Source organism: Athene noctua, chromosome 5 (genome assembly GCF_965140245.1).
Source record: "Athene noctua chromosome 5, bAthNoc1.hap1.1, whole genome shotgun sequence".
NCBI classification, from domain to species: Eukaryota; Metazoa; Chordata; class Aves; order Strigiformes; family Strigidae; genus Athene; species Athene noctua.
The window spans coordinates 15267246-15294762 of NC_134041.1; the positions used below are offsets into that span (position 1 = coordinate 15267246).

At 35.8% G+C, this 27517-nt stretch overlaps 1 protein-coding gene across 16 annotated transcripts in view; it reads left to right on the forward strand.

The window, feature by feature from the left end:
- Positions 1-27517, forward strand: part of ADGRL2 (adhesion G protein-coupled receptor L2) — a 395343-nt gene that overhangs the window by 99376 nt on the left and 268450 nt on the right. Inside the window, exon 1 of one of the 16 annotated variants that reach the window (XM_074906461.1) lies at positions 11793-11829. The exons of the other annotated variants lie outside the window; for them this stretch is intronic. The gene's annotated coding sequence lies outside the window, so the exon portion shown is untranslated. Of the gene's footprint in view, positions 1-11792; positions 11830-27517 lie in introns of those variants that run through there. 16 annotated transcript variants of the gene reach the window in all.

The following is a 27517-nucleotide window of genomic DNA, read 5'->3' on the forward strand; positions in this document are numbered from 1 at the left end:
ATTCCTGGAACTGTTTCATGGAATGTGATGAGGAGAAAGTCTTTGCACTTAATTGCATATTACATAAATTAATTCTGTGGAAACTTCCCTATGGCTGCATAAACCAGAAAATCTCAGTGCTGAGAGATGTCAGGAATTTAAGGACATAGTGTATATATATATCTCATGCAGAATTTTTGTCCTTCATCAGAGAAATGATCAGATTGTGGGTCCTGCAGTTTCCCAAAAATATAATCTGAGATAATTTTCATCTCCTGTGGAACTGGACCCAAATTATGAGACCATTCAAACAATTCTGAATTGTCTTATTTTTGTCACCAGTTCATCACTTTTTAAATATAAAAACATATGTTATGTTGTCCAGGAAACATTTGTTTTGAAGCATCGTAAGGCAAGAGTTTTATTCCTGTCCTTTTCACCCCTTTCATTCTTCAGGTTATTTAAAAAACCTACCTCTTTACAAATCACATTAGGTTTGTTGTATGCATTAAATGAAAGGCTTTCAACTTCCAGAGCAGGGTGTATGAGCAATTGTCTTGTGTGTACATCAACTAGCATCCTACCTAAGTGCACTGAATTTGGTTTGTGTTAATTACAAGGTGCATTTGACTGTGTCTACATGATAGATTAGCGGTTCCTAATAACATCATATGCAAATGAAAGGAAATCCTTTTTCTATTTTATAGCCCAGATGAGAAATACAGTGTATTCTGAAAAGAAATATAAATGCAGCTATGCCAGTGGTTTGCTGGTCTGTATGTATCCAGTCTCACTGATACAAGAAAGTTTACATGAAATTGAATTATGATAATGTTTACACATGGTGGTGTTATGTTTTTTTGGACACTTCCAAGAATAGTTCTCAGTCTAAAGTGTGAATGTTGAAGAATACACAGGAAAACATAAACTAATACATACCATTTTAAACTGGGAACAGGAACATTATTCTGTATTATCCAAATATATTTACAAAAAGACTGAAAGATCTCATTTGGGGATTACAAGATAGTTTATCTGATTGTTTTCTGATGGCTTTTTTGGTGTTTGGGTTTTTTTTCCTTGTCATTTTGCAGCCTTCATTAATGGAAAATCCTCTTCATATACCTACCTTGAATTCAAGAGAGAATAATTGTAGTAAAAAGTTTTGCTGGTACTTGTCTATTGCTTAAAAGAAATTCTGAGGCTCAGCAGGATTGATTCGCAGTTTAGGTCTACAGTCTCACCATTTTTCTATTTTTCTAAGGTAAATTGTGTAATAGATATGCAGCAAAATGGATACAAAAATTCGAAGTCTTATCTTCATCACTGGCATTTCATATGCCTGAATTAATACTTGTAAAGATCTTGATGCTCACAAACATTAATGTAATTAGGACTATGTAAAGTGACTAAAAAAATGGTGTATTCATGTGTTGGGTATTTTAACAAGGGCCGAAAGTTTGCCATACACACTGACTTTGTTGTAAGGCAGCCTATGGAGAGCTAACACAGGGGTATTTTGCATTTCCCCCCAGTTATCCCAGAGCTGAACTCTGTACAGTTGTCATTGCAAAAGTGAAGATGTGGTATTTTTAATGGCGTTAAATGTAATTGGCAGACCTTCCCGGATTTGCTGGCTGTTAATACAGGAGCTGGCTGAACCTATTAACTGGTGCTATTACTGTATCTTTCAGCTGGAGATATTCTGCAATTCTCTGTCCATAATAAACATACATACCACCTCCCATACTTTACCCTCAACTTTTTAAAAGGGACTAGCATTTAGTCTCTATTTTTCAGAAAGTTCTTGCTTGGATAAGTAATCATGTTGTTGGGGCTTTTTAGTAGAAATGAAGAGCCTAAAAATGGTTAAGACTACAGAGACACATTGAGGAGGATATTAAAATATTCCTACTGCTTTCTGAGGTTGAGTACTTAAAGAGCCAGAGCTTCATGTGGTAAGTGGCTTTAACCATGAAATAAGCAAGCTGTATTGCACAAAGTTTTAGCAATAAGGTATGCTTTCCGTAGGAAGAAAGAGAAATACAAATGCAAAATAAAATGTTCCACAATTAGCTGGTCTTAATATTGCACTATATGTGTTCTATGTGTAATACTCTTGACCAGCAAAATAGCGAGGTGTCTATGTTGCTATGAAAAACAGCACTGCTGTTTCTATGTTTCTATTCTCTGCATTTCATTGGCTACCTGCCTATCTTTAATTTAAAATTAAGAATTTTGTCTTATGAATTAATAAGATAGAATTCTGCTTTTCTATTTTTATTTGTGTTTCTCCGAACTGCTTGCTTTATACAATATATCATAGAAAAATAAAGTTGAGAACAATCCTTAAAATTCATGGAATCACATTGATGTTGATTATAAAAACCACCATAAAAATTAAATTTGGATTTCCAGTCCTCTAGTGAGATATGGAATAGGGAATTCCAAACATTAATACATCTTTAAACCAAAAGAAACTGTAGTCGCTGTTTCTAATCTTCAGGATAATCAAGTCACAAATGCAGTAAGCCCTGTAATTTATGGTTTAGTTTAGTTGCACCTCTAATTAAAAGCAAACACAAAGTGTGTTTGTAAGTTCCATTTGTTTGAATGAGAACAGGCAAACCCTTTCCTAAATAACTACTCTTTCTTCACTCAAGTTGCAACTCTCTTTCTGAGACCTCTGAAAGGAGCTGAAGTTAGCTGATAGAAAGTGGCTCCTGATAACTAATTCTAGCAGGGAGGTCACTGCCATTTCAGTCTTTTCTATTGTCATTCTATTTTTAAAAAGACAAGGAGAAATCAGAATGCTGACAACAAGCACTGCCAGAAAAGACTATTGAAAGAAAAATTAGTAGAAATGGTAGGCAGAGGTTTTAACGTCTGGGGCCACACTAAAGGAACTGACAAACTTTTCAGTTTTAATAATAATTTTGCATTAATTTAAGTTTCTGATTTCAAAGGTAACAAAATGGGTCATCTTGTGCTTTGGAGATCATTATATTCTGCTTGCTAATCTAAAGGTTTTCTCTGCTTTTTTAGAAGGGTCTCTATTTTTATAGGCATTATGAACTAATTTACAGGACCAATTAGAGAGGCTCTATTTTTGTATTCATTGACACAAAACGTGCTTTTGCCAAGAAAAGTTGGACCAGATGATCCTTGAAGTCCCTTCCAACCTGGTATTCTATGATTCTATGAGTATTTCTAAAATAAGTATAATAAAGAAGTTTTTATTCCCAAACAGTGATTTTCCTTAACATTTCAAATGTTACTTGCTTGTGAAAAGACTGCACTTAAGGATTCAATACAGTTCTCTGAATGCTGTCTCTGCATTCATCTGTGCTTAGTTCTGTCTTGCTACGATGTCTTCCTGCTTATTTTCCATTACTGTTGTACAAAATGGTCTTTTGGCAATTAGCAGTGCTGTTTCAAACCTAGTGTGTACACATAAAACAGCAGAAAACTGGCATCCCATTAAAAAAAATAAAGCGTGCACATCATTATCACTGTGCATGGGAAACTTGTTATAGGAGGCCAGTACTTCATTTGAGAGAACAATTTAATTTAATTTTGATACAGCTAAATAGCACATTTGTTAAAATCAAAATGACCTTGTGTAAATGTACTTCAGAAATTCACTGAGGTAAAAGAACAGGTACAAGAATTCAGTAACTGCAGTGCGTTTTACAAGGTTGTATTTTCATTAAATTGATCACAATTTTGCCCTCTTTCTTCCATGTATGGGGGGTGGTAGATTAACAATTTCCATTTTTTAAATGTTCTTGCTTTATAAATTAGTTCCCTTTCTTTCAGCTTTTATACTCCATGCTCTAGATAATAAATGTGTTCACAAAAGACTTGTCTGAAATAATGAAGCTGTTAAAGAACATTGTAATTTTTTACTTTAATAAAATTAATCTGGCCCTGTAAACCATTGGAAGGCAAACTTGCTCTTAGAATGCATCACAGTACCACGTTTGTGACACTGATAGATAACTATTAACTCCTTTTAAGCTTTAAAATGCTTCAGAATGCCAGAGTAAAGAATCTAAAACTGCAGATCTTATTCAAATGAATCAGGATAGAGCAGATGGTTGAAGAAGGCACACAAGCAAGAAGTAAATCTCCTGTTCTCCCTTTCTGATTGCTTTGCCCACAGAGGAATAACGATTCAAAGAAAATCAGTAATCATGGCGGATGTCATTAGCATATTCCCAATAAGGGAGCTTACATAAAAATTCCCAGAGAAAATGAATGGCTGCTAGTATACATCAGTGTGCAAACAGTGCATTTCCAGCTGCCTCCCGAAACACAGATTTTTCCAGGACTTTTAGTAATGAAGTTTGAAAAACTGAATTAAAAGAGTCACACATTTGCTTAGAGAAGGAACAGGTATTTTATTAACTAATGCAGCTATAATTAACACTCTTGTCAGTTGTAATGCTGAGCTGAATAGTCACAAAAAAAGTTTTGTGCTTAAAATTAAGGTATCAGCAGCCCTTCAATAAAATATAGGGAGAACCTTTTACTACTTCTGTCTGGAGAGGAGTGTACAAACTGCTGTAAATCCCTTCCCGACATGTTTTCTGATTGCATTACTGTGAATGCATGTGGTAAATGTCTACTTCCTTGTTGGTTCACAGAAGTTATTAAGTTGTTCACAAATCAGTGGCAAAGCAAAACATTTTCTCAAAGTGTTGCGGAAGGAGTACTAACATAGACAAATGGCTGTTTTCTTGTCTGTCCATAAGCAATGGGAAGCCCATTAGCCAGTGTAAATGAGCATAACGCTATCTGAACAGTCAAGCTGCTGCCTTTCATTTATATGGAATTAGGATTTGGCCTCTTATTTTCAGCTTTTCACTTGACATATTTCAAAATTATTTTACTTTTCAAGGAAAATGAGCACAAATTCAAGAATTTTATGCAGGATTGTCACATCCTCCTATTTAATATAGGTCAGAAATATTGTGTTATTCCCATTCACTTTAATTCCATAGTATAGGGAAGGTCTAAGAGCAAATCATCACTGCTCTGGCCTCTGGATTAAGCAGTCAGCTGCCATTGTTGCAACTGGAAAATGCATGTCTAATTTCTTGTGTGCCAGGCTGAATATTTATCTCCTATTGGTTCCAAATACAACAGACCAACAGTCACTAAAAGAAGTGCCATCACCTAGATGGTTGATAAATCTCCTTAGAAAAGCAACCATGAGACATGGTATTGACAAGTTTTGTTGCTGAAATAAGAGAGAAACTAGGTGAGGGTAACCATGTCCCTGCAGATGCCATCATTGATTGTGCCAGCAGGAGGCAGATGGTTAAAGGATACAATAGGAACTGTCACAATAGTTTCAATTTTATTATTGAAACCCAAACTTTCAGTGGCAGTGGACAGATTGCCTTCATTTTTCATCCATGAAACATCTTCAGCATTTCCTCAAAAAGAAAAAATCTTTTAAACTAGCACTGCAACGAATAATGCCTTTTATGTATACTAAGACGGTAGAAACCATTAATAAAATGCCTGTCAACAGCACATCTCCCTTTTCTCTTTAGCAAAAAGGGGAGAAATCATTAATTACAGTTTCTGTCACACACAAAAGGCATGGTTTTTGTTCTGGTCTCTTAGCACTTTAACAGCATGAATTCACCTAGTGGCCACCTATTCTGAAAAATTTGAAAAGGGATGTGTCCTTATCCATCTACGCAAAACCTTCTGAAGACATTGCATGTGTCTGCCTGAGCAACAAATGCGGTATTTTGGGATGACACTGAATAGAAGGATTATGAATATGGATAGGATGCAAATACTCCATCTATCTTAATCAGAATACAGGAATTCAAGCTGTTGTAGAAGGAGGGGGAACTAACAGGGAGAAAAACCTTAGAAACCTAAGATGTAGGAGCCTGATTCTGCTCTACTGCTATCAGGTGGAGTTTTACCACTGAAGTTAAGGTCAGGATTGAGCAGTAAATTTACAGGATCTTTTGTGAGGTTAGCATTTTATGCACTGCTCTGCCAGACACATTGACTTTGATTGACATTGCTTGCTCTACTGAACTTATATGTATTTTAAGTATTCGCTGGAAGGTGAGCTTAAAAATCAGTACTAATCATTCATTTATCACATCTGAAAATTATAGAATCATGTAGATTTTTATATATAAAAATTAAACAAAAAATTCTACATATTGCAAGTTTGTTGGGACAGACACTTGTTATTATTTCAATTCATCTAACCAGGATAAGGTCAACGAAAAGGTCTTAGTTTCCAGGTGTTCCCCAGCTCACCATTTCCTATCAGTTATAATGGCTGCCTGTGATGCACATAAAAGCAGAACACTAAAGCACAGCTTTTTAAGCATTATTTCCATTTAATTTATTTATTTCTGTAAACTGTGAGAATTAGATCTTTTTGTTCTGTGCTATCTAAATATTTTATGAGACCCATACAGAGAATTCTTCTCTCTCTTGAAAGAAATCATCACTGAAATCTGGCAAATCATAAATCAAAATATGTTTTTATTGTAGGCATATAAGACTTTTTTTCAGCCTTCAGATCTAATGAAACAGAAAGTAAATACAATAGTCTCATTCGCTCAGAAGGTAAATATATGTCTATTAGGCATTTATGAAATGTCATCTATGTGTTTTGGTTTCAATACGTGTCTTATCAATTCTAAATGAAAGGCCTAGACTGTCTATTTGGACCTTATTCCTTCACTAAAGTATCAGTTTGGAAAAAGAAAAGTCTTACTAGAATAGAAATTTAAGACCAAATACTCGGCTGTTATAAAAACAATGTAGAATATAATTCTAAAAATGGAGTATTTAGTGCCTTATTGCCTACATTTGGTATCATCACTTACAGGTTCTTGATCAAGAAACATTAGATTTTATATGGCTTTTTTTTGATATTGTGACTACAGGTAGACCAACATTTTTTTTTATAGTCCAATATATGAATACTATATGTACTAGAAGAAAGTCCACTTGAGTATCTAGCAACTTTAATGCCAAAGTTAAATGAATTCCCAGTAAAAAAACACAATTAGCATTTCAGGCCTTCCATTTCTTGTATGCTTTTGTATGGAGAAGGACAGTCAAAACCTTTAATCACCCATAGGATAAACAAGTAGCTCACATGTTCCACATTACCTGTTTCTATGATTATGTGCTAAAATCTGTGATAAGGACCTAGTCCTACACAGCTAAAGTCAGGAAATCTTATCATACATTTTAAAGTCATGGAAATCACAGCTCTGTTTTTTAATAATTGTGTAACTCTGAAATGTATGGAGTTAGTCTATTCAAAATTTACCTGGGCTATAGTCCTCTTAAATGAATGATTGAATTGAAAGGTAGTTTAATACTTTTTTTCCTTAGTAACATAGAGTCAAATCTGTGAGGTTCTTGCTCTGATGCCAATGAGAAAGTTTTGTCTGAGGATTCATTTATTTGGGATTTGTTGTTGTGAGTATGGCTGAGGTATACTGTAGGTTTTGAGCCAGTAAAATACATAATTCATATCACTTGAGACATATAGTATGAATGTAGTTATTAATCTGTCAGTTCTGAAACAACAACTGACCAGCCTGTGAACTACATGCACTATTTTTACCCTATATGTTTTTAAACCTGTGGTGAGCAGAATATTTTAGTAGCATTGGTTAAAAATGTCGTGTTTGAAAAATCTGGCAAGTATTCAGAGTCATTTAATCTTTCACCAAGATTTAATCAGAATAGTCTTATATCTCTTTTGTGCATTGTCAAATGCTCACCGCAATTTGTCTCCCCCCATGGTGGACTGACAGATTGAGCAAATAAGCAAAGAGCTGGAACATTTGACTCTAATTGTAATGTCAGCATTGTTAAACTATATTTATGAGAAGAAAGTTAACACTGTGACATCAATAATTTCATCAGTTTTACATGTGTTTGCTTCATAAACAAGCAAGCCATTTCTTATAAATTGTCTGTGACCAATACTTTGTCATTCTGGAAGGAGGCTACAAATTCCATTTTTGAAAGAAAAGCAGGCATGAAAAAAGGAGGTTTGGCCCATATTACTATGTTTTGGGAAGAGAAAAAATAAGATCTTTTAAATGTCTGCCCTGAGCCAGACTCTATAAATCATGGGTTTCCTGTCAATAAGCAAAAAAATAATGGCTAGAAACATACAATAAAATAAGCAGGGCTAGGAATTGTAGTATTCTGTCTAGCTGTAGGTGAATACATGAGGTCTTTTAGATTTTCTTGACTTTTTAAACCACTAGTTGCTCACCTGCACTTTTAGTGATTCATGTCACTATACCAAATGTACTGGCTAAAAAAGACAGTTTGTTACGCTCTGATTTTGGAGGGACATACCACATGAAACTCTGCAGCAATTTCTTACCTACATATTTCACTCTATAAGGGGAAACAATAGGAGAGAACATGACACGTATAAGAGAAGAAAATTACAGTGTTATACTCCTTGGTCCAGTAAACCACTGTTGGCTGGCATACCTCTGACTACCAAGGTGTTGTTTTGCACTACAGCTTAATCAGCTGGGTATAGGCTGCTCCTTGGTCTTCATGTGCCTCAGGCAGTCTAAATGCTGTGATTCACATGCATGGTCACATGAGCCTGTGCTGTGCATTTTATACAATGTCGAATAAAATTATTTGTTAGAATGATTGATCACATACTTCTTAGATACTTAAATTATGAGAAGGTAGAGTTTACAAATATATAAAGTGATTCACAAATTTTGAAGCCACTTGCATTGTGTATTTAAACTCAGCCGCTCATGATTCTAGCACAGGTGAGATTGACTCAATAGGCTTTCTGGCTGTGCTGGAGAAAAATTCAGCTGTCCAAGATATAGCATTTTTGAGATGGTAACAAACGTTGAAAAAATGAAATAGTAAGTGTTGATGTTAATTTAGTATTCTCACTGTCATTTTAATTTGTAAATAAATGTATATGTATACATACACACAAAAAATATCAACTGCTTACACTTGTGCTTCCACAAAGTTGCAAATGTTGTGGACTCCCTGGCAGGGAAAGATACCAAACTTACATCTGTTCTTTTGCTGTGTTTGCCCTTAATCAGTTATTAAAAGTGATTAATATAAGAGAAACATTGAAATCAGAATAGGAATAATATTGGGCAGTCGTGTATTATTAGTATTTTTATCACCAGGATCTGGTAACTGCACCTTCCATGAAGTTTCTTACCTGTACCTCAGTCAGGGGAACAGGTTGATGATAGGCAAAGACTACTGGGGCAGTGTGCAAGAGACCTGTTTCCATTGGATCCAGCATATTTCCTTTTGGCTTTAAATCTGCCCAGATGGTATGAGGCTCCTTATAGAGCTGCAGTAGTGTACTGTGATAAACTGAGCCATCTGGGCCCAGCAACCTCCTGAGGTTCCTACAGTGGTCAGAGCAGTTAAGTGTGGGCTTGTGTGATTGTTGGCAGATCACATGCATGGAGAAATTAAGATTTGTACTCTTTACTCACTATAAATCACTAAAAAACTAGTGATGCCTTAATTTTAATGGGGTCGCTAATAACACTGGCAACAGGATCTTCCAACAAATAGCCCACAGGAAGCCTGTCTCCCACAACCTGAGGACTGTGGGAGTCCTAAGATACCATCTCATGACAACACGGACCTCCTTGTCAGCTAACATATCCAGAGATTGCTTTGAATTTCTCCATGGCTTTTTCAAGCCCTGAGACACCATATATTTCTTCCTCGAATGTAAGTCTCATGCATGTCCAGAGATGGGAATTTCTAATGAATTACTGTTCTCAGTGTTTGTGGAAAGGCCAGGAATGGTATGCCTTACTGATGCTGACAGGGTAAGAATATGTAATATTACGCACATATGTATCTTTTACATCTACATGAAACCTGGAATAGAAATTTCAGCACTAAACAAACTGAAAAAAAAAAACCCTCACAAAAATTTAATGAAATAATATCTGGATCACCTTACACAATTATAAAAACAGGCACAGAGGATGTAGCATAATTCAAGGAATGGGCAAATCACAATACACTTGCTCCAAGGACAGTATGTCTTGCTGGATAAAGTAGCTGTCACTTGCCTTTCAGGTCTTTGGAACGTCATCACCTCGTCTTCTCAGTGAAGACAGTTGAGCTGTCTGAAATTTGACCACATCACAAAACTAGGAAAGCTTTGCAGTATTTGGTGCAATTGATGTGTTCAGGTGAGGTCAGAACTGAGTAAGCATGAAGAGTGAGTCATTTGTCACTAAGAAGAGGTTCCAGTGGGAAAGTAGATATGTATTCAGTGGGACAATAATGGGGAACTTACATTATAGCCTTCTTTGTACTTGGCCTGTAAATAGTTTGAAAGCTGCTTTCTGTGTATAAATTTCACAATCCTCAAATTTAGTCTGTCTTTTCAAAGGAAGATGGGTTAGAGGCTGATTGGTTGGAAGACTTGTTAAACTTTTCCTTTTACTGGTGTCTCCAGCCAAGCAGTGAGTTCACTGGCAGAACAATACAGGGAAACTCTTACTGAGGTAGTCTTTATTTCACCTGGCATACCGTAAGCAGGGTTACCTCATTTATTTCCTACTAATATGTCTGTTACTGACATAACCTTTAGAAGGTGAAATATTCATGTGAAATATAAAAACAAATTAGTTTGCAATTAGTTTCAGATCTTGATGTGAATAACAAGAGTCTCTTGAATATACTAATACATAATTATTGAGCTCAGCGGAATTAATCTGGATTTGTTATGTATTCAATCCAGTTGGACCAGTATATATGTACAATGTGCTTATTGTATTTGTAGTGTGAAGTTCTTATCCACCTACAGTTTATACTGTAATGGTAAAATGCCTCTCTTTCTTCTCTCTTAGTGGAATAATTATTATCTAAGCTATATTTTCCTTATAATATTTAGCAGACCATTTCTGACATTTCCACGTCTTAATCTTTCAAAACAATTAAACACATGAGAAGCAGATAACTGTACATGAATACTTGAAACCAGGGCTGACAAACACACCGCACTGAATAAATTTAACACACGGCAGAATGGCACCTTTCCTTCTGCCTGGTGCCATCGCTCCGTCCTCAAACATCATGCAACCCTTTCGTCTGTGTATGTTGTCTTCTTTTCACAGAAAATTGCTGAAATGAAAAATGCACGTGACTGGGACAGAGGGGGCGAAGAGTTTGTAAGAGGAAGCAAGGATCACCCCCAGTGCATTTCTTTCCCTGTCCTATTGCCATCATGCAATTATATTGGCCTACTGCCCCATTCAGATAACTGCTTTGTAACAGATACAGAATGAATAGCTTTTTGACAGAGCGTTTTAGATTAATTTACTGTAAATCTCCTGTCTGCTTCCACTGTATTAAAAGCCAGGTAGCCAGCGGGATCTAAGCAGTGATGTTTGGTGTTGGTTTCCTTCCTTCCCTGAATCCCTCCCCCAGCTGAGCCTTATTTCCACATCCTATGGAGGACCATTCAAGCAAGAAAGCCCTTTTTAACCATCATTCATGGAAAGAGTATTAGGCTGCCTATAGTTGGACTGGCACACTTTCTGGCTGAGCCTCACTGATCAGATGAATTGTTTGAGCCAGCTATTTCTTACATGCAAACAGGGAGAACTTGTTCAGACAGTACAGTCACCCTAGAATGGCATGCAGGGATTTAGCAAAGTGCATGCATAGGACAGCCTTTTTAATCCTTGTTAGGCTCTTTCTACCACAGAGCACATTCAGGAATGATGAGAAATGTCTCTCAGTCTTTCACAGCCTGAAGAAAGAAACAGAATTTTAGAGTTTGTTGGGGTTGCTGTAAGTGTGTTTACATTTTCTTTATGTTAATACCCCTACTGAAATAAAAGGTTTCTTTTAACCTTTTCCTTAAGATGAACAACAACTCCATGTAATACATTCAGATTAATGCTACCCGCCTTCTTTAGACTAAGCACAAGGTAGTGACTAATGACCTAATAGTAACATTAATTTCATGTACTCTGGCAGTATTATCTTTGTTTCAGAAATTAATATTAATGTGAAGACAAAATACACATAATAAATGTGTATAAATAATTAGTATTAAATAGTATTAAAAGTATAAATAATTGTATTTAGGAGCACCTATCTGTCAGCTGACAACAGAAGAAAGTATACTTTATTTGTGTTTCAAATAAGCAAAAAGGTTGTTGGAAAACTGTCTGGAAATAGAGGGGCTAACTAATGTTAAAAACACATTTGTTCACTCTCTTCATAGCTGGGATTTCTCATTAGTACATATAGTATTTGTTTTCTCTTAAACAAAAACAACAGGAAAGAGATTATATGATATTTTGAAGAATATAAATCTGAGGTGGACATGCATTTTTGATCTTACTGATTTAAAACAAAATACATTGAGAGCAGAAAAACTTGCAGCTGAAATATGATTGCTTAGATGTTTTAGTGACACTGAAAAGTGAGAATTACTAACAATCACAACAGCCTGGGGTGGAGTTTTGTTGTTCAATTCTGTTATTGTTGAGGTGCAAAAGGAATGAAAAAATACTTTCACATATTTTCACCTTTTTCGTACATTAGAACACTTTAGCTTCATAGTTTGATTGTCTGTTCATAGGTGGCAAGTTTATTCAGGACACTTTTAAAACAATTAATTGTGAGAAGGAAACAATTTGTTTATTCTTTTCCAAAATAAAGCAGGAAAATATGGTATTTTCAAAATAAGTAATAGTAAAGTTTATTTTTAAATTAAATGTAAAAATATAGCATGTCAAACTTAACCAGCTGCATTCAAGAACTTGGAACAAAATTGAGCCTGTTCCAGCAAAATGTATAGAGTTATGTTTTGATCTTTGATCCAAACGCCATACCTTTTATGCAAAGTAAGGCACTGAAAAACATTATTAATTAATATCATGTCCAACTCAGAGTTATGTTCAATATTTTATTTTACTGACAAACATTGTTGTTCCAGTGTTTTGAACATGAAATCAATCCTTCAAACAAATTACAGTAGCCAATCTCAACAGTGCTGGTTCTGTGGGAATGTTAATCTTCTGTTGAGTAAAGGGAAATGTATTTGGAGCCTGTGTGAAAGAAAAAAAAAAAAAAAAAAACTTAGTTGGAGAATGAAAAGTGAGAGGAAATGAGAAAGTGAAATACAAAGAGTGGAGTGTCAGTTCATTTATTAAAATAATAAGCAAGTTTTGCTGCTTGTTTCTTCATTTTGTTGAAATTTTCAAAAAATATTCCTTATATTTTCCAGTCTTACATGCTAAGAAGTTCCTTGTCCAGCACTGCCAGAAATTAAGAAAAATCATGAGGGTAATTTTTCTTGTCTTTAAAATTAAATTAATTTTTGATTTAATGACATTCTTCACATGTTGTTTTTGTTCTGTTACAGTACCTAAGAGTGTCAAAATAAGTGATAAATAAAACCTTATTCATGCCACTGCTATCTGGAGTGCTTTTAAAGAACTATTTATCTGGAATTAATTTTTGCTAGTAAATGTTTAGGATAAGGGCCATATCATCAATGAGTATTAATTACCGTAGATTTATCAAATCACAGTGAAGTTGGTCCCAGTTCTTAGAGAAGAGAGCCTGAGTGGAAAAGTCAGCCTTTGCTTGCACATCCTTTGTCTGAAGACCCCAGCTGTCAGTGCAGTGACTAGCACAATAGCACTTAGGTGTAGTCCTTGTTTATTGGCAATTTATTCTGAGTTGAATCAAAAGGAAGATTATTTTAATTGACTTCAGTAGAGAGTCAGAGTTTATAGCTGTAAGAAATACCTTCTTTTCTACTTCTTTTTTGATTCTTGCTGTTGCTTTATGTATACCTGCTCATTCTAACACTTCTGGCAGAACCATGTCACTTTACCAGTAATCTCATGGATCTCTGGGCATCCACAGGAAGGATCATAGCATCAGTTCTGACCAGGTGCCCCAAAATCCCAGACAGGTGGTCAGAGAACATGCACAGATTGATTCTACACCATGTGTACAAGTCAGACTAACGCTTACAGAGCTGCAAGATTCAATAGGGACACTTTGTAGTTCCCTGAGTTTTAATAAGTAACGTGAGCAGCAAATATTGTGCGTATACCTGGGAAAACTTCCAGCATGTGGACTGCATCTCTTTCCATGCAGGAGGATTTGCCTCACGTATACATTCTTTAAATGAGAGTGAATTGTCACCTGCCATGGTGTGCTACTTGTTTAGTTCTCTCCTATGGTTTGTAGTACAATGTTCTACATCAATTAAAAACATATGAGAGAATGGTTTAGCTGAAGAGTTTGTTTCCTTGTAATCAACTGCGAAGAAGACCAAGGTCATGTAACAGATTTTTTCTTCACTCTCACTTAGCAAAGAAGGCTGTGTGAATGCAAATTGCTTTATTGGTGGAGGGAATTAAAATTATAAAAAGCTAGGCTTAAAGAAGTGCAAAATCAGGACTGTGTCGGAACAGGGACAATATAATTGTGGTATAGATTCCCATATGGGACTAAATTATCTGGATTTTAGTAATGTCAGCAGTTCTATGTGACTGCTGGAATGCAGCCAATGTGCCACATTTGCTTCATTTTTTAAGATGGTTCTGATTCTACACAACTTTAAATATGCAGAACGCTAAATTTGCTCTAGGTGTCATAGTGGCACTTCTGTGCTGCATAATTTTGCATGTTAATTTTATTTAATAGAAACATAAAAGTAGCGTAGAATGTATACTAATCCAAAGTAAAGTTACTATGATTTTGGTCCAGTTTATGGTATCTTTGGAAAAAGACTTCTTAGTTCTACGGGCACATATCAGTGTTGTCTCCCTTTACAGTGCATTCCATTCAGTAATACTATTTTGTAGCAACTCAATAAAGCTGATAGTTTTTCTGGGTAATTACCCACAGCCCCCTGCAGGACAAATTAGCATTCATGACCTGAATAATGCTTACTAGAAAGAGTTCAATGGAATTTACTTAATCAGAATCATTGCTTTCTCGTGGCTACACTATTTTTAACCTAGTCCCTATTGTCTGCTAATAACAAAAATCCTGTCAGTGCCAGGTCCAACTTGGCACTGGGTGTGTAAGGAGAAAAATATTATCCTCCTCAAAGGTACACAGAGTATTTTTAAAGACTGTATTCTGCAGTCTTTGCTCAGACCTCACTTAGGTAAAAGTGCATTGAAGTCAGTGGGAGATTTGCCATATGACAGAGTGTTGAATCAGACATTATGAAAAGAAGTGTATATATGTTTGCTAGGCACTCCATGATTTATAATGTCTGGTAACCATGAAAGGCTGCTAAAGAGGACTCTCAAAGGTGATTTCTCTTTTCTGGGCTTGTGAGAGGAGGAAAAGTTCCTGCCCGTTTCAAGCCATTTTGTAGGATTGGTTTTTTTTAATTACCTCTGATGTTTTCCAAATTATATAAAATAGAAATAGTTATTTCTTTGATGGTTTCATGGTTCATGTTTTGCTTTCCACTTCCTAAGACTGTGTAGCACATCAAGGGTTGTACAACATGGGTGAGCCCTACAATGGCTTAACCAGATACTCACTAAAGCAGATCAGGAGGATTGGAGAGAATTTCTGAAATATTATAGAGATTAGGTGCTTGCACACAGACAACCACAGCCACCAACAAAACCAGAAAAATGAACAGCAGGAAAGTTATATGAAGTTGAGCTACTGCTTCCCATGTGAAATAATTCATGTTTTAGCTGTGTTTTCCTTGCATAGGGTGTGTCAGTCACGTAATAGGAAATGAGAGTTCGACCCAATTTGCACAGAACTCAAGGGCTTTGCCAGTATTGTCTGACCAGTGGCTTCAAGCTATGGTCCAATGACTTTCAATTCCTAGAAAAACTACAGTGTTAAAGAAATTGTGCAGAATTGTAGTCCTCTGATGTCCTGTGCCCTTTTAAGCAAAGGTCTTTTACTGTTCTCAGTGTGCGTTTGCATAGTAAGATACAGTTACAAGCAAATTTTAATGACTGATTTAGTGGCACTGGAAATGGATGTTGACAGTAGGGGTGCTGAAAATACAGGAAACCTTGGAAGACTCTTCAGGGCAATAGTCTTAGTGAAAGGGGGTATATGAATGAGTACCAATATACAACACACAAGTAGCATTCAGTACATCAAAAAACCTAATTTTCACGTTGGTGGCTCTCTCAAAATCAGCCTACAGGAGTCAGAATAATCCCACGTGAGATTAAGCAAGAAATGGGACAAGCTGAATAAAAGCAATGTGAACTGTTGAGTAAAGAGAGACTCACTGAGGCCAAATTTATCCTCAGCTGTATGTTAGCACAATCCAGTTCAGGATGATCCTGACTGACTTGTTTTTGTAATTGTCAGGAGGTATTAAGTAGTGCTGCTCTGTGAGGAATGGAATAATAGCACTGCAGCCAGCAGAACAATTTATTGTTTATAGGTGCAAAAAAAAAAAGGGAGTTGTCCTTTAGGTTTGCATTTGTTTTACTTTAGCAGTAGAGGCTATGCTAGGATGTTGCAGGCAGAACATTTCCTCTCTGCCATCACTGAAGAAATACAGTTTGCTCAAGTAAAGAAATAACAATTGTTTCCCCAAGCAGAATGAGTACTCCAGTTTCAAATGCATTAGATGAAATAACAGGTTAATTTATTTTAGATGAGCATCATATTGTTTATTTGAAGAGGACATGTAATTACAATGGAAAACTTAACACTAGCAGAATTTACAAAGAAGTCTTAGTCACTAAGGTGGAGTTTGTGTAGTTTGTTTGGCTTTGGTTGGACTGACTCATTCCCAAACAAGACTGTGAAGTCTTCCTCTTGGATAATATCACCCTATCCCACACCCATCAATTATTTAAAACTTATTTTCTGGATCTTCACATCCATCCTTGAATTAAAACCTCTCCAGAAGAAGGCTAAAATCAGGTTCTAAACTTCTAAAACATCAAGTTCAATTTTTACTTTTAAAATTTCTTTAATAGATTCATTTAAATTTGAGACTAAATGTGGTTTTCCTCAGCTTTATATCTGTACCCAGAGAGGTTTTGAGAGACCATCTTAATTGGAGAAAGAGTTTGTTTGTGAAAATACTCCTTAGGAAGTCTGAATTTCACATTTCCTTCAAAATGACTTCTCTCATCAGGAAGCTGGCCAGAGCAACTAGAGAAAAAAACTGGGTAAAACAGCTTCATGGGAATTAATTTTGCTGTTTCACAGCAGTATTTCCTAACACTGTTTCACTTCTGCTCTTTACAAAATGTTGCTAAATCAGCCTTTCACATTCCACCATGATAGTGACAAAAACTGTAAACTCTAAGTATAATGCATTTGACATTCTTTGATTTCTAGTTCATATTATTCTAGTTCACATGGTTAAGACAAAACCTTAAACCATTTTAAAATAAATGTTAAAAAGTAAAACAGTGTCAGCAGATAGCCAGGATCCCAGAGCCTCTTTTTTTCTTTAATGTCAATTTAAGAACAGGTCACACATGCAAAACATCAATTGAAGCTCAAATTCATTTATTGAAATAATGAAGTTGATCAACCACTCCCATCAGGTTGTTTGCTGAAGACAGTATATGAGACTTGTAGATTTATTGGTGGAAGAACAAGTAATGAAACTCTGGTCATTTCAAATACTGTATTGCCTGTGGAGTCAAAAAAAAAGGGTTATTGATAGTGTTTAATTCTTCCATAGATACAGGTGTGCAATGCAGAATGCTTCAAGCAGTATTCAGCAGTATCTGTCTGTATGGGATCATAGTTCTTTGCCTAAGAACTGTTTATTCATTCTGATGCAACAGCAATTAGAAGTCACCCACACAGAAACTCTGAATGCCTTGACAACAATTAAACTTGCAGTAGCACTGATAACCAACAGTAACTGTGAATATTTCTTTGATGAGATTCTTAAGCCCATTTTGCTGGGATGCACTGACCTCTGAAATTAAATTCTGAGCGTTTCCTGCTACTTACAGTTTGTGGACTATCAGACTACCTACCTTGGGCTTGAACTGAGGCAGCAACACTCTTATCCAGTCAATGTAAGATCATAATTCTCAACTGTAGTCATGTACAAAGAACAGAATTAAAAAGGAGCCTCTTAACCACCTCAAAAAAGTTTAAAATTCCAAGGAATGAGAAACAGGAAGGTATCAAAAATATAGCATTCAAACTGGTAAATTACTGCAGTAGTTTGCAAGCACGTAAGAATTAAAGCCCTCCTCTCTGACATGTGCCAATCCTGGGTATATTCAGTGTCCTAGGTGGAGATAAGGGACCAGTTTTGCTTTGCTCATGAAGGAACAGGAACAGCAGGAGCGCTGTGCTGGCTTCTCAGGCACCCGTAGTCTGGGAACTGAGATACAGCTGCTTGATTAGAACTGAGAGATTGACATGACTTCAGTCTATCTTCCACCGTGAGGTATTATGGCATCTGACAAGACTGAAGGAAAATATTCCATTGGGAAGATACTTTTGTGTTTGCTGTGTATTTCAGTAGGAGACAAGTTGGCAATATCCTGCCATGCAAAATGGTCAAGATCAGAAATAGTCCAAAAGATGCCTTAATATAATACTTGATGGTGAGCAGAACTATTAATCACAAACTAGAGTTGTGTTCTTCATTTATGACTGTATGTAAAGGGAGTGGGAATTTGTACAAAAGATACATCGAGGCCTTGGTAGTTGAGGGATTTATATGGGCGAAAACAGCACTCAGGAAGTTGTTTAGTTGACTTTTTCTGTCTGTTAAATGTGTATGCTTTTTCAAATGGTACCAGCATCCATGTGTGTTTGACTTTTTTAGAAAAAATATGAGCTATCATTACTGAAATTATTTTATTTATTTATTTTATTCTTGAACAGTAAGCAAATATTCTGCTGTAATGCAAGAGACACAGCTTAATATTTTGCCTCCTAAATCAGTAGGAGACTTAAAAATAAATATTCAATAGCTCTCTAGTGAGTTTGTTAAACACTTTTGCCAGCTAAAACTTCAGCTAAGAAGTGATGTTCTGACAGTGATTTTCTTCATAAAATATTCCCTGAACCATCAACAGTTCTATGCATTGCACAGTGGTAGGACATGGTACTAATAGATTAAGTGGTTTGATTTAGACATCTATTACTGCTGTGTGGAGATACGGACTCCTGCCTTCAGGTAGTCACAATGTCAGCTTCTTTATTTCCTACTGGTTATTTCTGCAAATGGGAATTTTTAATGACATTCACCATACTACTGCTCATGCTTCAGAAAACATCTGATTAACATCCACAAACATATTTCACTAGGTCATTTTAACTCTCTTTTAACATCTTTTGCTACAATATTACAAAATTACATAACAGTGGTGAGGTCACTGGGATTTTCATGCCAATTTTGCTAACCTGTATGATTGCACACATGCACTTTTTGTCTTTCATCCAGAAGATCACTCTTCTGGGAAGAGGGAAGGATGGTCACAGTCTTGTTCAGGGCCAAAGGATCTGACAGAGGGGCTGATGGGGGGTGGAGCCCTATGTACGAAAACTTCTATTTGCAATGGTGGGTGATTTATGTAACTCATCCTTTCTAAAAAGCAGATATACTTAGTGTTATATTTGAAAAGTTTGTTCTAGTCATTAATAAACTTTATCAGTGTGCGCACTGTTAAGATTTATTTATAGTTTGGTGAGGGTCTAAAGATATTTGAGTGGTTTTTAAAAGAAATTAATGCTTTAGATTTGCAGACAGACTGACATAACATTATCTTTGAGAAAAAAAAGTTACAAGGGAAGCAGTGTAGTATGTCTTGTATAATATTTGAGTGGGAGCTTTTTTATCAATAATTTAGCTTTGCCAAACACAGAAGTATGCTGGACACCATGACCTTTGGAAAATAATGTTTAGTGACATTAATCTACATCTAATAGAGGGGTTTGTATCATCACTTTGGTTTATATCTGAATTATTGTAGCACATAGGCTGTCACCTGCATTTATATAACATGAGACTGATTATTCCTTATCATGCACAAAATGCAGACCTCAGGGAAGAGTTCATTTTGGACCATTTCCAGGGGTACATGTAATATGTTATGAGCAGAGTACTGCTTTTAAGGCTATCGAGTGCAATTTGTGCTCTTTTTCTCTTCAGTACGTCTTATGCTTGACAAGATAATTGCCCCCCGTAACATACACACATCCTAGAACACATTCATTACAAAGCCATTGTATTGACATATAGATACAGATATCGGTGAAGGAATGTAGTTGATATTCTCTATACAGTATGATATATGTGGAACATATCTTCATAAATAGAAGTTAGAGGTCATAATAAATTGAATATGAAGAAACAGAATTGAGAACCTTGCATGTGTAAGTGTTCCTCTTGTCAGAGAAAACAGAATGCTCTATTTCACATAAATAACTTTAAAGAGGTGGTAGTGATCAGAGTTTCTTTTCTATTGCGGAGTTTCTTAGAGGTTTGTGAGTATTCTAGATTTTAGACTCTTTTGTACCTATATTACCTATGCATATATACACATACATGCTTTGAGTGTGTACCTTTCTGGAACATAATATATACATACTGGAATATCTTATCTGAGTAGTTTATTGTTTATTATTATTACAGTTCTATACATTAGACATATAGAGAATTTACAACAAAATATAAAAAGTAATCTGCCTGAATATTTAAGTTATGAACAATGTATCAGACTTATTACTGAACTTCAGATCAACACACTTTAGAAAATATGCAAACATTAATTTTACATTACTTTTGTTAACTTGTTCCACATAAATTGGTAGGAAGGCTAAATTTGCGCTAGGATTATGCTATTATATTATTTGTTATATTTCTTCTTGCTTTTACAGTTATTAATTACCTCTTTTTTTTTTTTTTTTTGGCAAAGATTATAGTCCATATCTTTAGGACTCATGAGCAAAAAAATGGGCTAGATGTCTCACATTGGACTTTTCCATCCTTTATTCTGAAAATTCTATGCAGGTCTTCATTTTCAAAGCATCTAACAGAGGTCGCTGTTCCTTTATATGGTTATATGGACATAAACATTGTCCAAATGTGATAGAAGATCAGCTGTGTTGTGTTGTACTTCCTGTCTGTTTCTTAAGGTACAGTTTTTATTGAGTGATATAATCAAAGAAGATCCCCTTGTAACAGCATCTATATCTCGATTCCAGTTTGGTGAGAACATTATATATGACAAATAACAGGGCAAAGCTGGTCATGCAGAAAGCAATCATTCCCTTTAACCTCTCTGATGAATCACGCTAGGTAAGCTGTGACCTGCTCTTCCTTTGGAAAGCAGTTTGCTTATATCCATTCATGACAGTAACAGTATATCCTCTGGGAAACATTATTTTACATTATTTCCACAAAAGTAGGTTCAAGTAATATGAAATAAACATATATCAAACAGAATACTACATGGTATTGTTCTACTAAAAACTGATATTGTGCTATTCTGAATGTGGATGGAAAGAAACCTTTCTTCAGAAAGGGCTGTATTTGCCTGTGAGATACACAGTATTCCTGTGTTTGGCAGTTATAGAAATTATACCTTTGCTCTGTGGCCTTGATTTGTAGCTGCAGCTAAAAACAGCTCTGTTCAGTGAAGGTCATTTTTGTTCTCTCCTAAATGTAATACAACATGTATGAAATCAGTGACCCAACATACTCAAGAAAATTTGTTTTATAGTAAGTTCACAGCCAAGCAACCTTTATTCAGGCCTTGCATTTGCAACACCAGCTGTAACAACAATGAGCAAGTGTGTTCAGACACCATTCTGCTTGCTTAGTGCTACTGAGTGACAAGACCATGGTGAACGATAGACGGTTTCAAGGTTGCATTACATCAGTCCAGCCAAAAAAGGTCTGGCTAAGCACAAAGGGAGAACGAAAGACTGACGTTCTGGTGCAGTGACTCTGTTCTGTTCATTTAAGTCCATATCTAAAATACAGAGCAATGGAAACTGAGTGGGGGGAAAGAATGTTTCTTACATTAACAATGAAGTCCATGTTTAAAGTGACAGCTTTACAAAAACAAAAAATATTTAAACATTTTTGTTTTCAACATTGGCATCTTTAAACAGCTGCTTCGTTTGACCAATACCTAAAACTAGACCCCTTTTTGTCTGTTTATGTCGCTGTAGTTACTGCTGTACTTCCTACGTAAGCAATCAGGGGAATTTTCCAATGCACCCTCTTTTTGTTGGGCCTTCAGTTGATTTTCAGAGAGGCTGTGTTTTTTCTTCAAATTTGAAATATACTTATTCTAGCCATAAGTACTTTTCAGTCTATCACTAATGTTCCTTTCCTATTCAGAAAAGTAATTTTTGATGCATTAAAGTGTGATTTAAAATTATATTATTTACAGAAATGTAAATCTATGATAGCTCCAGTGAAGCTGGGTTTGCATGAAAATAACTGGGAGTTCACACAGACAAATAAGTGCTGTGTGGAGAGGAAGCTCCGGAGCACTTTCTTACTGACATTTGGGGCATGTGAGGAACACTGACTAGGTTTTTATTTTGCTAGCTAGAGTATTTCTCAGTTATAATACAAGATGTGTTATAGATCTATCCTGACAATAAAGATCTGGAAATATACAAATAGTTCAGTACTATGCATTTAATTCATGTGTTCAGTAATTTTTTCATGGGACCAGTTAGATGTAAAGCTGGACAGTAACATTTCAAAGGTAGCTGAATTGCATGTGCAAATTGTGGTAATTATACATGAAAATTAAGACTATGCTACAAATTTCTTTTTGTACATGTAGATGCATGCATGAAGTTTAGAAAATCAGTCCAGAAAACTTAGAGCACAAATGAACCACATGGATTAGTAAGCCTAAAAATTCTGCTGTATATGATGTCATCCCTTTGCTGTAGGTCAGAAATAACTTCATGCTGTTAATTATAGGTATTTATCATAGTTCATATGATTTTGTGGGGCCCTGTCAGTGATCAAAGGTGGTTCTTCGGACGCCTGTCATCAAGTGAGTTAGTAATTGTAGAATAGCTTATTTACTGAATGTAATATGCCATTAAATAGACTTATTTTCCCCTTTTCAGCAATTAATGTTGATAAAAGGACAGTTCTGTTTTAGTAAAGTTGATCTGTTGCAGTCAGGTACAATAATTACATTCTTATGTAGACTATATTTGCACATTAACACATGAAATTTATATTAGAACAACTTTAAAAGTCTGGTTTACACTGGCAATAGGCAAGGAGATAAGAATTAAGGTGAAATGGCCCATGGAAACTTAATTTTAAAATTAATAACAAATTTAACAAAAAAAAAAAAAAAAAAAAAAGACAGTGAAATAACTATCATACATTCTCACAGTCTGCCCAAACCGATTCTTGAAACTACTGTGAAAACATAAGCTGGAAATTCAGACCTCAGAGAAAAATGTTTTGATTGAGAGATGAGGGCTGCTTTTATAAATCCATAATGAATATATGGAATACAGAAATAGAGAAGGATTTGAACTGGAAGTGAAGAAAATAGTACTACTATTAAAGTGTATTACAGGTGGGAACTTTTTTTCCCTTGATTCTTTGAGCCTGAAAGTACTTTTGTTTTAACTTCGCACCTGGATTCAACCTACTTTCTTTGAATCCACTTGCATTCTGCCTGGGAAAACCATTTATGTAACGGATGACCTCTCTCCGGGTTTTGCAGCTTGTTTTGGTGTAGATGAGTGTGCCAGTTCAGAGCCCTCTGTTCAGTGTTGACTAAGACCTTGAAGAGTTCTTCAGCCCCACTAGGCCACAGAAGAGCCTATTGAGACTGTCAGCCTTTTTTCCTGCCAGCTACTTTTTTTATTAGGCTGATAAACTCCTGAATTGTTGAAAAGCAGCTGCTCTGAGGAGGATTTAGCTAATTCTCAGGGCGCTTCTGGGTGTGTGGGAGATATATTTACGTCTGGACTATGAAGGTCCCTTGCATTGTTAGACCTAGGTGACCTCTTTCTAGATCAAAAAGAGGTTGCTGGAATGCAATTAAAATGCAGTGTTACTTTCTTGTAAAGCCTTGGTAACCCAATCAACAGTTCTCTTTTCCCATCTTTTTGTCAGTTTCTCTGCACTTCCAGATTTCATTTCTATTTCAAGTTTTGTCTGTGACATAATTTGGTTTTACCTTATCGCAAAATGCCTCAGATAGTATTATTAAAACTCTCCTTAAAAAAAAAAAAAAGTCCTGTCTTAACTGCCAGTTCTGCAGAGGTTCAAGCTATTAATTTTCACATATTGCTCAAGTAAGCAGAACTATGTGCATTTGATTTTTTCCCTAATAATCTCAGATGTAGTTTTGTTGTAATGTAGTACACAATTCATATTGATTAACATGTCTGTAAGTGAGATATGCATTTTATAGACACATTCCAAAGTGAAGCATGAAATCGAACTGTAAATAATTACATTTTTTAAAAGGGTGGGTTTTTTGAGTTCTGTGACAAAATTTGTACTTACTGAAACAAAGGTTTGATTAAAACTAAAAACAAATTTACATTTGTAGGAGTTTCAGCACTGTTGTTTGCAATTTGTTATATGCCTTTACCTGGCATGCTATTTCACCCTTCATGACACACATCAATACCTTCTTTATGTCTGGCTATTACCACTCATTTAAAAATCTATTTTACATGATTCTTTCAGCCAAAAATGGACCATAATGACATAGAATAGAGCCTGTGCTTCATAAATTCTCCAGGAATCAATACTTTGGCTGGGAATTTGTCAGTCTCACAAAGCTATGCATCATTAAACTTTACTATTATTACAGTGGACTCTGCTTCAAAGTTCACTACCTAGCTGATATTGGATGAACCCATTTAAACGAAGGAAAAGATATGAGACACAAATGCTTCTGTACTGACATGTATTTATCCAGATAATGTTTAATTTATGAAATATAAGTAGCTCTTAATCTGCTTATTGGTTTATGTGCCAAGTTCAGCAATATCATCATTAAAGATTATATGCTGATTCCAAGTTATTGGCAAATGACTTTAAATTGAATCCATTCAGATTATTTCAAATATGACTTATTCTGCCCATAGGATCTTATATGTTAATCACACAACAATGAATTTGTGAGCACAAACATCCATTTGAATTCAGAACCCTTATCCAGCCAAACCACATTAGCAGGAGTTTTTATTGCTATTAGATATAAGCAGATTTTGTCACTGTACCTATTTGTATAATGGGTTTTCTTAGTAAAAATATAGGTATTTGGGCAAACAAAAGTATTTGTTACATGCTATTGATCATGTGGTATGCATCAGTATTTTGTGTGAAATAGTTTAGCTCCCTTACCGAAGAGCAAGGATTTTTACATGGCTCCCAGACAGAATAATGAATAAACAGTGAAATTCAGGAATTTATGGATGACACTCAGGAGGACAACTGTTTATTTCTACTACTCAAGATTAATCTTGAATAGTGAAAACATACCCACAAATCAGTATTAGTTTGTAGAAGGGTTATAAGCAGAATAAAAACTGAATTCAAAAGAAGATTATTTGTATACAATAAATTAAACAGGCTGTATATACTGTCTGCCTCACACGCTTGCTTGCTTGACCAGTTCCCAGATTTGAGAGCTATCAGATCCCTTTTGAGTAACCTTCCTCAGCTCTTCTGCAGTGATCCCGACCATGGGCCAAATGATTCTGCTCAGCTGAGAGTACTTGTGCTGACACTCGTGGACATCATGCAGCAGTCATCATGTGTGAGTACTTGAAAAAATACTTAGAATCAGGATTAACTAAGTATTTTCTCAAGTACAAGGATCAGGATTAACTGAATTGGTTCAAGGGGCTCTTGGTTTTTCCTGCCTCAAAGAAATATGGATGCATGCAAGGCTCCAGTGAAATCACAAGCTTCTAAAAATGAAGTACTTGTACTGTTAGCCCCATGAGAAGTCACCTGCAAAAAGATAAAGGACAAAATCAATGGTTTGTTGGCAGGCACACACACAGGCACATGCCCTCTCTATCCTCTCCTTGGGGTTGCCACACCTGCCCGTCTGCTGTCTCAGCATCATCTCTCACACTCAGGAGATCAAAAAAGGAGAAAACAAAAAGGGTCATTAGTTAAGAGGCGCAGGTGTGAAGAGACTTTCTAAACCACAGACTTTGTGCACCTGCTCCGGGGAGCATTGCTGGGAATTGGGACAGGTGTACTAACCTCCAAGCCCTGCCAGACTTGCGGGGATTGCTGGCCGTGGACACTGACTTGTGTGTATGCAGGAGAAAATGCTGGTCTCACTGCATCTTTGTGTTGTGATCCAGTGCATTCACAATCCAGGGCAAATTATGGTACTGTGATCACTTGCGCAGCTGTAAATGAGCTGCAAAATGAGCTCTCATTTAAAGCTAGAACAAATTCTGAATGTCTCAGATCGGCTATAAAGCTTGCATTTAAAAATTGTGCTCCTGCTTTGAATACCTTGTCCATTTCTTTTCTTCTAAGTCTTAAATACTGAAAAGAACAAAAATACACGGATAGGCTAAAATATTGCACTCAAGTTTACCAGGCTTCCCTCAAACATGCTCATTTCAATTGTATTTTTAGCAGGTATTGGGTTCCCCTTACATACTTTTTTCAGAGCAGACTGGGTTACTGGATTGTTTGCTCATGTTTTGATAGTATCTTAAAAGTATCCACAAGATCAGGTTTATCATTCTAGGCCCAAGTTTATGTGAGGATTTAGTCAGGTGCCAAAGTAACCATGCTGGAATCAATGTTCCAATAGCACAGTGCTAAAGCTGCTGTTTGGAAATCATTAATGCCCCACCAAAACCTACAAAATTTAAACTTCAGGGTTCTCACAGCTGAAAACCAGACATATCTCTGATCTCTCAGGCATGCACTCTCTTTATACGTATATCTATATACACAAAATATCTGTTCTCTTCTCACCACAGAGGAAAATACTTGAACTAAGTGTAATTAATATGTTGGAAGTTGAAAGTAAAACAGAGTAGAGAACAATATAAAAAGAGGATGAAATACAAAACAGAGGTGCACATGGCATGGCTGATAGAATATCCCTAAGGTTTTAGAGAAAATACTCAGCTTTTCATTAGTGTTGAGCACTTCCTCAGGGACACCAGCTACACAGAACTGGAAAGATAAACTTACCCTTTTGCACACAATCCCATTCAAAACCTTTCACAGCTTTTCCAAGTCGAAGGATATGACAAAGATGAAACTGCTGTCTTCATTATTGTCTTAGTATTATTTCATTTATAACACATACATACAAGCCTGGCATTTCACAGATAAAAGGCAATCCAAGGCCTCTATCCTTGGCATCTTACAATCTAATCTTCTAATCAGCACAAATCATATCTGAAGCAAAGCCACTATAAACACATGTATACCTCTGTGGGGGAAAAAAAAAAAAAAAAAAAAAAAAAAAAGAAGTGTGAAAACAAAAGGAAGGTTCTCTAGGAAGTGTTTTTATGTTTG